The 10,000-nt window shown below is 27.8% G+C and overlaps 1 pseudogene; it reads left to right on the top strand.

The window, feature by feature from the left end:
* The window catches only part of LOC137634866 (sodium leak channel NALCN-like), a 43,903-nt pseudogene that overhangs the window by 32,236 nt on the left and 1,667 nt on the right, over positions 1–10,000 (top strand).

Raw genomic sequence — 10,000 nt, 5'->3', positions numbered from 1 at the left:
ATAAAAAAAATAAAAGAAAATTCAGTTATTCAATTTAAAACCTTAAAAGCGAAGATGTCTTTATAAAAGTTAAATGATTTGGAGTTTTCTGGCATCCTGACATCGAAGGTCATTGACGCTAATATCTTTTATTAAAAATAAAAAAAAATAAAAGAAAATTCAGTTAATTCAATTTAAAACCTTAAAAGCGAAGATGTCTTTATAAAAGTTAAATGATTTGGAGTTTTCTGGCATCCTGACATCGAAGGCCATTGACGCTAATATCTTTTATTAAAAATAAAAAAAAAATAAAAGAAAATTCAGTTAATTCAATTTAAAACCTTAAAAGCGAAGATGTCTTTATAAAAGTTAAATGATTTGGAGTTTTCTGGCATCCTGACATCGAAGGTCATTGACGCTAATATCTTTTATTAAAAATAAAAAAAAAATAAAAGAAAATTCAGTTATTCAATTTAAAACCTTAAAAGCGAAGATGTCTTTATAAAAGTTAAATGATTTGGAGTTTTCTGGCATCCTGACATCGAAGGTCATTGACGCTAATATCTTTTATTAAAAATAAAAAAAAATAAAAGAAAATTCAGTTAATTCAATTTAAAACCTTAAAAGCGAAGATGTCTTTATAAAAGTTAAATGATTTGGAGTTTTCTGGCATCCTGACATCGAAGGCCATTGACGCTAATATCTTTTATTAAAAATAAAAAAAAAAATAAAAGAAAATTCAGTTATTCAATTTAAAACCTTAAAAGCGAAGATGTCTTTATAAAAGTTAAATGATTTGGAGTTTTCTGGCATCCTGACATCGAAGGCCATTGACGCTAATATCTTTTATTAAAAATAAAAAAAAATAAAAGAAAATTCAGTTAATTCAATTTAAAACCTTAAAAGCGAAGATGTCTTTATAAAAGTTAAATGATTTGGAGTTTTCTGGCATCCTGACATCGAAGGCCATTGACGCTAATATCTTTTATTAAAAATAAAAAAAAAAATAAAAGAAAATTCAGTTAATTCAATTTAAAACCTTAAAAGCGAAGATGTCTTTATAAAAGTTAAATGATTTGGAGTTTTCTGGCATCCTGACATCGAAGGCCATTGACGCTAATATCTTTTATTAAAAATAAAAAAAAATAAAAGAAAATTCAGTTAATTCAATTTAAAACCTTAAAAGCGAAGATGTCTTTATAAAAGTTAAATGATTTGGAGTTTTCTGGCATCCTGACATCGAAGGCCATTGACGCTAATATCTTTTATTAAAAATAAAAAAAAAATAAAAGAAAATTCAGTTAATTCAATTTAAAACCTTAAAAGCGAAGATGTCTTTATAAAAGTTAAATGATTTGGAGTTTTCTGGCATCCTGACATCGAAGGTCATTGACGCTAATATCTTTTATTAAAAATAAAAAAAAAATAAAAGAAAATTCAGTTAATTCAATTTAAAACCTTAAAAGCGAAGATGTCTTTATAAAAGTTAAATGATTTGGAGTTTTCTGGCATCCTGACATCGAAGGCCATTGACGCTAATATCTTTTATTAAAAATAAAAAAAAATAAAAGAAAATTCAGTTAATTCAATTTAAAACCTTAAAAGCGAAGATGTCTTTATAAAAGTTAAATGATTTGGAGTTTTCTGGCATCCTGACATCGAAGGCCATTGACGCTAATATCTTTTATTAAAAATAAAAAAAAAATAAAAGAAAATTCAGTTAATTCAATTTAAAACCTTAAAAGCGAAGATGTCTTTATAAAAGTTAAATGATTTGGAGTTTTCTGGCATCCTGACATCGAAGGTCATTGACGCTAATATCTTTTATTAAAAATAAAAAAAAAATAAAAGAAAATTCAGTTATTCAATTTAAAACCTTAAAAGCGAAGATGTCTTTATAAAAGTTAAATGATTTGGAGTTTTCTGGCATCCTGACATCGAAGGTCATTGACGCTAATATCTTTTATTAAAAATAAAAAAAAATAAAAGAAAATTCAGTTAATTCAATTTAAAACCTTAAAAGCGAAGATGTCTTTATAAAAGTTAAATGATTTGGAGTTTTCTGGCATCCTGACATCGAAGGCCATTGACGCTAATATCTTTTATTAAAAATAAAAAAAAAAAATAAAAGAAAATTCAGTTATTCAATTTAAAACCTTAAAAGCGAAGATGTCTTTATAAAAGTTAAATGATTTGGAGTTTTCTGGCATCCTGACATCGAAGGCCATTGACGCTAATATCTTTTATTAAAAATAAAAAAAAAAATAAAAGAAAATTCAGTTAATTCAATTTAAAACCTTAAAAGCGAAGATGTCTTTATAAAAGTTAAATGATTTGGAGTTTTCTGGCATCCTGACATCGAAGGCCATTGACGCTAATATCTTTTATTAAAAATAAAAAAAAATAAAAGAAAATTCAGTTAATTCAATTTAAAACCTTAAAAGCGAAGATGTCTTTATAAAAGTTAAATGATTTGGAGTTTTCTGGCATCCTGACATCGAAGGCCATTGACGCTAATATCTTTTATTAAGAATAAAAAAAAAATAAAAGAAAATTCAGTTAATTCAATTTAAAACCTTAAAAGCGAAGATGTCTTTATAAAAGTTAAATGATTTGGAGTTTTCTGGCATCCTGACATCGAAGGCCATTGACGCTAATATCTTTTATTAAAAATAAAAAAAAAATAAAAGAAAATTCAGTTAATTCAATTTAAAACCTTAAAAGCGAAGATGTCTTTATAAAAGTTAAATGATTTGGAGTTTTCTGGCATCCTGACATCGAAGGTCATTGACGCTAATATCTTTTATTATAAATAAAAAAAAAATAAAAGAAAATTCAGTTAATTCAATTTAAAACCTTAAAAGCGAAGATGTCTTTATAAAAGTTAAATGATTTGGAGTTTTCTGGCATCCTGACATCGAAGGCCATTGACGCTAATATCTTTTATTAAAAATAAAAAAAAAAATAAAAGAAAATTCAGTTAATTCAATTTAAAACCTTAAAAGCGAAGATGTCTTTATAAAAGTTAAATGATTTGGAGTTTTCTGGCATCCTGACATCGAAGGTCATTGACGCTAATATCTTTTATTATAAATAAAAAAAAAATAAAAGAAAATTCAGTTAATTCAATTTAAAACCTTAAAAGCGAAGATGTCTTTATAAAAGTTAAATGATTTGGAGTTTTCTGGCATCCTGACATCGAAGGCCATTGACGCTAATATCTTTTATTAAAAATAAAAAAAAAATAAAAGAAAATTCAGTTATTCAATTTAAAACCTTAAAAGCGAAGATGTCTTTATAAAAGTTAAATGATTTGGAGTTTTCTGGCATCCTGACATCGAAGGCCATTGACGCTAATATCTTTTATTAAAAATAAAAAAAAAAATAAAAGAAAATTCAGTTAATTCAATTTAAAACCTTAAAAGCGAAGATGTCTTTATAAAAGTTAAATGATTTGGAGTTTTCTGGCATCCTGACATCGAAGGTCATTGACGCTAATATCTTTTATTATAAACTTATAAAAAAAATAAAAGAAAATTCAGTTATTCAATTTAAAACCTTAAAAGCGAAGATGTCTTTATAAAAGTTAAATGATTTGGAGTTTTCTGGCATCCTGACATCGAAGGTCATTGACGCTAATATCTTTTATTATAAACTTATAAAAAAAATAAAAGAAAATTCAGTTATTCAATTTAAAACCTTAAAAGCGAAGATGTCTTTATAAAAGTTAAATGATTTGGAGTTTTCTGGCATCCTGACATCGAAGGCCATTGACGCTAATATCTTTTATTAAAAATAAAAAAAAATAAAAGAAAATTCAGTTATTCAATTTAAAACCTTAAAAGCGAAGATGTCTTTATAAAAGTTAAATGATTTGGAGTTTTCTGGCATCCTGACATCGAAGGCCATTGACGCTAATATCTTTTATTAAAAATAAAAAAAAATAAAAGAAAATTCAGTTATTCAATTTAAAACCTTAAAAGCGAAGATGTCTTTATAAAAGTTAAATGATTTGGAGTTTTCTGGCATCCTGACATCGAAGGCCATTGACGCTAATATCTTTTATTAAAAATAAAAAAAAAAATAAAAGAAAATTCAGTTAATTCAATTTAAAACCTTAAAAGCGAAGATGTCTTTATAAAAGTTAAATGATTTGGAGTTTTCTGGCATCCTGACATCGAAGGCCATTGACGCTAATATCTTTTATTATAAACTTATAAAAAAATAAAAGAAAATTCAGTTATTCAATTTAAAACCTTAAAAGCGAAGATGTCTTTATAAAAGTTAAATGATTTGGAGTTTTCTGGCATCCTGACATCGAAGGCCATTGACGCTAATATCTTTTATTAAAAATAAAAAAAAAAAATAAAAGAAAATTCAGTTAATTCAATTTAAAACCTTAAAAGCGAAGATGTCTTTATAAAAGTTAAATGATTTGGAGTTTTCTGGCATCCTGACATCGAAGGTCATTGACGCTAATATCTTTTATTATAAACTTATAAAAAAAATAAAAGAAAATTCAGTTATTCAATTTAAAACCTTAAAAGCGAAGATGTCTTTATAAAAGTTAAATGATTTGGAGTTTTCTGGCATCCTGACATCGAAGGTCATTGACGCTAATATCTTTTATTATAAACTTATAAAAAAAATAAAAGAAAATTCAGTTATTCAATTTAAAACCTTAAAAGCGAAGATGTCTTTATAAAAGTTAAATGATTTGGAGTTTTCTGGCATCCTGACATCGAAGGTCATTGACGCTAATATCTTTTATTAAAAATAAAAAAAAAATAAAAGAAAATTCAGTTAATTCAATTTAAAACCTTAAAAGCGAAGATGTCTTTATAAAAGTTAAATGATTTGGAGTTTTCTGGCATCCTGACATCGAAGGCCATTGACGCTAATATCTTTTATTAAAAATAAAAAAAAAAATAAAAGAAAATTCAGTTAATTCAATTTAAAACCTTAAAAGCGAAGATGTCTTTATAAAAGTTAAATGATTTGGAGTTTTCTGGCATCCTGACATCGAAGGCCATTGACGCTAATATCTTTTATTAAAAATAAAAAAAAAAATAAAAGAAAATTCAGTTAATTCAATTTAAAACCTTAAAAGCGAAGATGTCTTTATAAAAGTTAAATGATTTGGAGTTTTCTGGCATCCTGACATCGAAGGTCATTGACGCTAATATCTTTTATTATAAACTTATAAAAAAATAAAAGAAAATTCAGTTATTCAATTTAAAACCTTAAAAGCGAAGATGTCTTTATAAAAGTTAAATGATTTGGAGTTTTCTGGCATCCTGACATCGAAGGCCATTGACGCTAATATCTTTTATTAAAAATAAAAAAAAAATAAAAGAAAATTCAGTTATTCAATTTAAAACCTTAAAAGCGAAGATGTCTTTATAAAAGTTAAATGATTTGGAGTTTTCTGGCATCCTGACATCGAAGGTCATTGACGCTAATATCTTTTATTATAAACTTATAAAAAAAATAAAAGAAAATTCAGTTATTCAATTTAAAACCTTAAAAGCGAAGATGTCTTTATAAAAGTTAAATGATTTGGAGTTTTCTGGCATCCTGACATCGAAGGTCATTGACGCTAATATCTTTTATTATAAACTTATAAAAAAATAAAAGAAAATTCAGTTATTCAATTTAAAACCTTAAAAGCGAAGATGTCTTTATAAAAGTTAAATGATTTGGAGTTTTCTGGCATCCTGACATCGAAGGTCATTGACGCTAATATCTTTTATTAAAAATAAAAAAATAAATAAAAGAAAATTCAGTTATTCAATTTAAAACCTTAAAAGCGAAGATGTCTTTATAAAAGTTAAATGATTTGGAGTTTTCTGGCATCCTGACATCGAAGGCCATTGACGCTAATATCTTTTATTAAAAATAAAAAAAAAATAAAAGAAAATTCAGTTAATTCAATTTAAAACCTTAAAAGCGAAGATGTCTTTATAAAAGTTAAATGATTTGGAGTTTTCTGGCATCCTGACATCGAAGGCCATTGACGCTAATATCTTTTATTAAAAATAAAAAAAAAATAAAAGAAAATTCAGTTAATTCAATTTAAAACCTTAAAAGCGAAGATGTCTTTATAAAAGTTAAATGATTTGGAGTTTTCTGGCATCCTGACATCGAAGGCCATTGACGCTAATATCTTTTATTAAAAATAAAAAAAAATAAAAGAAAATTCAGTTAATTCAATTTAAAACCATAAAAGCGAAGACGTCTTTATAAAAGTTAAATGATTCTGAGTTTTCTGGCATCCTGACATCGAAGGTCATTGACGCCGATATCGTATGGTATAAATAATGAATACAAAGGAAATTCAATTTAAAATGTCCTCTTAAAAGTTAAATATGTTCCAGAAGACCTAGTTTCGAAATGATGGCTGTCTAGTTTTCAGTATTCTTTTTTAAGGCAGGAAATACTTTTAAAGAGTCTGCATTAATTTTGATTGAACTATTCTAAGGGAAATTTTATAATAAACTATTCTATGGGAAATTTTTGAATGAACTATTCTAAGGGGAAATTTTGGGAAGAACTATTCCATGGGAAATTTTTGACTGGTCTGTTCTATGAGAAATTTTTGAATACACTATTCTATGGGAAATTTTGGAATGAACTATTCTATGGGAAATTTTGGAATGAACTATTTTATGGCAAATTTTTGAATGAACTATTCTATGGGAAATTTTTGAATGAACTATTCTGTGGGAAATTTTTGAATGAACTATTCCATGGGAAATTTTTGAATGACCTATTCTGTGGGAAATTTTTGAATGAACTATTCTGTGGGAAATTTTTGAATGAACTATTCTATGGGAAATTTTTGAATGGACTATTCTCAGGGAATTTTTTGAATGAACTATTCTATGGGAAATTTTGAAAGAACTATTCGATGGCAAATTTTGGCATGAACTATTCTAAGGGAAATTTTTGAAAGAACTGTTCTATGGGAAATTTTTTAAAGAACTATTCTATGGGAATTTTTTGAATGAACTATTCTAAGGGGAAATTTGGGGATGAACTATTCTATGGGAAATTTTTGAATGAACTATTCTGTGGGAAATTTTTGAATGAACTATTCTATGGGAAAATTTTTGACTGCAGTATTCTATGGGAAATTGTTGACTGCACTATTCTATGGGAAATTGTTGACTGCGCTATTCTATGGGAAATTTTTATTGGAATTTTCTATGGGAAATTGCTGACTGCACTATTCTATGGGAAGTAGTTGACTGCACTATTCTATGGGAAATTGTTGACTGCACTATTCTATGAGAAATTTTTTTTATTAGACTATTCTATGGGAAAATTTTTGACTGCAGTATTCTATGGGAAATTGTTGACTGCACTATTCTCTGGGAAATTGTTGACTGCGCTATTCTATGGGAAATTTTTATTGGAATTTTCTATGGGAAATTGCTGACTGCACTATTCTATGGGAAGTTGTTGACTGCACTATTCTATGGGAAATTGTTGACTGCACTATTCTATGAGAAATTTTTTTATTAGACTATTCTATGGGAAAATTTTTGACTGCAGTATTCTATGGGAAATTGTTGACTGCACTATTCTCTGGGAAATTGTTGACTGCGCTATTCTATGGGAAATTTTTATTGGAATTTTCTATGGGAAATTGCTGACTGCACTATTCTATGGGAAGTTGTTGACTGCACTATTCTATGGGAAATTGTTGACTGCACTATTCTATGAGAAATTTTTTTATTAGACTATTCTCTGGGAAATTGTTGACTGCACTATTCTATGGAAAATTGTTGACTGCACTATTCTATGGGAAATTGTTGACTGCGCTATTCTATGGGAAATTTTTATTGGAATTTTCTATGGGAAATTGCTGACTGCACTATTCTATGGGAAGTTGTTGACTGCACTATTCTATGGGAAATTGTTGACTGCACTATTCTATGAGAAATTTTTTTATTGGACTATTCTATGGAAAATTGTTGACTGCACTATTCTCTGGAAAATTGTCGACTGCACTATTCTATGGAAATTTGTTAAATGTACTATTCCATGGGAAATTGTTGACTGCACTATTCTATGGAAAATTGTTAAATGTACTATTCCATGGGAAATTGTTGACTACACTATTCTATGGAAAATTGTTGACTGCACTATTCTATGGGAAATTCCTGACCGGACTATTCTATGGGAAATCTTAAATCAAATGAAGGGCTCTTGATGTGACTTTTAATTTAATGAAATCCACAAAAAAAAAAAAGATCGTAAACAACCAAGGCGAATCATCCCTTTCAGATCGTGCTGAGTTTGTTCGTGGCCGTCATCTTGGATAATTTGGAACTGGACGAGGATCTGAAGAAACTGAAGCAGATGAAGGCCAGAGAACAGAGTGCTGGCATTCAGGAGACCCTCCCACTGAGGCTTAGGATATTTGAAAAATTCCCCGATAGGCCTACCATGACCAGACTGCATAAAGTTCCGTCAGAGTTTTCTCTTCCCAAAGTAAGTGTGCATTTAGGTGTAAGTAGACTTATCCGTTTATTATTATTATTACTATAATAATAATAATAATAATAATAATAATAATAATAATAATAATAATAAATTATTATTATTATTATTATTATTATTATTATTATTATTATTACTATTATAATAGTAATAATGATAATTTATTATTATTATTATTATTATTATTATTATTATTATTATTATTATTATTATTATTATTATTATTATTATTACTATAATAATAATAATAACAATAATTATTTATTATTATTATTATTATTTTTATTACTATAATAATAATAATAATAATAATAATAATAATAATAATAATAATAATAATAATAATAATAAATTATTATTATTATTATTATTATTATTATTATTATAAACAGAATCGTTATATTTCAAGTTCTTTTCAGTCTTTGGTACTTCACGTTAAGGCTAAAAGAACAGTATAGGAATGGGGACTTATTGATTGATTTTGAGTTTTCTGGCGTCATACAGGAATGGGGATGCTTATTGAAATTTTAAAAGACCATTGGACGGAATAATCAATCTGCCATTAATGAAGAAGAAAAATATATAGAAATAATTATTGGAGATTTCTTATAATAATTACTTTATCCATTTTCCACTTCTGCAAGTAATAAATTTAACACGGGAGAAAATGTCGGAATCGTGTAATAAGACATGATTATAAATATTTTCCACTTTACTTTTCTCATGAAGAAAAAATATGTATAAAAAATATTTCCTGGAAGTTTCTCATAACAACTACTTTCTTATCTATAGTCTATTTCTTTTAGCGAGGCAGATTTGCACTGATTCGCAACAGTGCTCTTTTAGCTTGGAAAAGTTTCCTGATCGCTGATTGGTTGGACAAGAGTCGGTGCAAATATGCATCGCTAAAAGAAATGGACTATAGTAGAAAATTTAACACAGGATAAAATGTAAATATTTTCACTTCAGGTTCGTGAAAGTTTCATGAGGCAATACGTAGAAGAAGAACAGGAGGATGAGGACGGTCTAACTAAAGTGCGAGGCATTGGAGGACTGGAAGACTCGACTATTTCCTACCGCAAGAGACAACCGGTTAAGCTCTTGAAGCCAGTATCACACCCTCGAAATGCTGATTATGAGAAAAAGAAGATAGGAGTCTCTAATATCATATGGTTTGTTGGGAATAGAGTCTCTTTTATACTCTCTCTCTCTCTCTCTCTCTCTCTCTCTCTCTCTCTCTCTCTCTCTCACAAGAAAACATTAGAGTATTAACATTATGTAACAATGCCCTAGAGACTGACCATATATACATATGATTAGCGTCCAAGCCCTCTCTCTCTCTCTCTCTCTCTCTCTCTCTCTCTCTCTCTCTCTCTCTCTCTCTCACAAGAAAACATTAGAGCATTAACATGATGTAACAATGCCCTACAGACTGACCATATATACATATGATTAGCGTCCAAGCCCTCTCTCTCTCTCTCTCTCTCTCTCTCTCTCTCTCTCTCTCTCTCTC

This window comes from Palaemon carinicauda, chromosome 45 (genome assembly GCF_036898095.1).
Source record: "Palaemon carinicauda isolate YSFRI2023 chromosome 45, ASM3689809v2, whole genome shotgun sequence".
NCBI lineage: Eukaryota > Metazoa > Arthropoda > Malacostraca > Decapoda > Palaemonidae > Palaemon > Palaemon carinicauda.
Note: the sequence above shows the minus strand (reverse complement) of the source record. Positions and strands in the feature narration are given on the sequence as shown.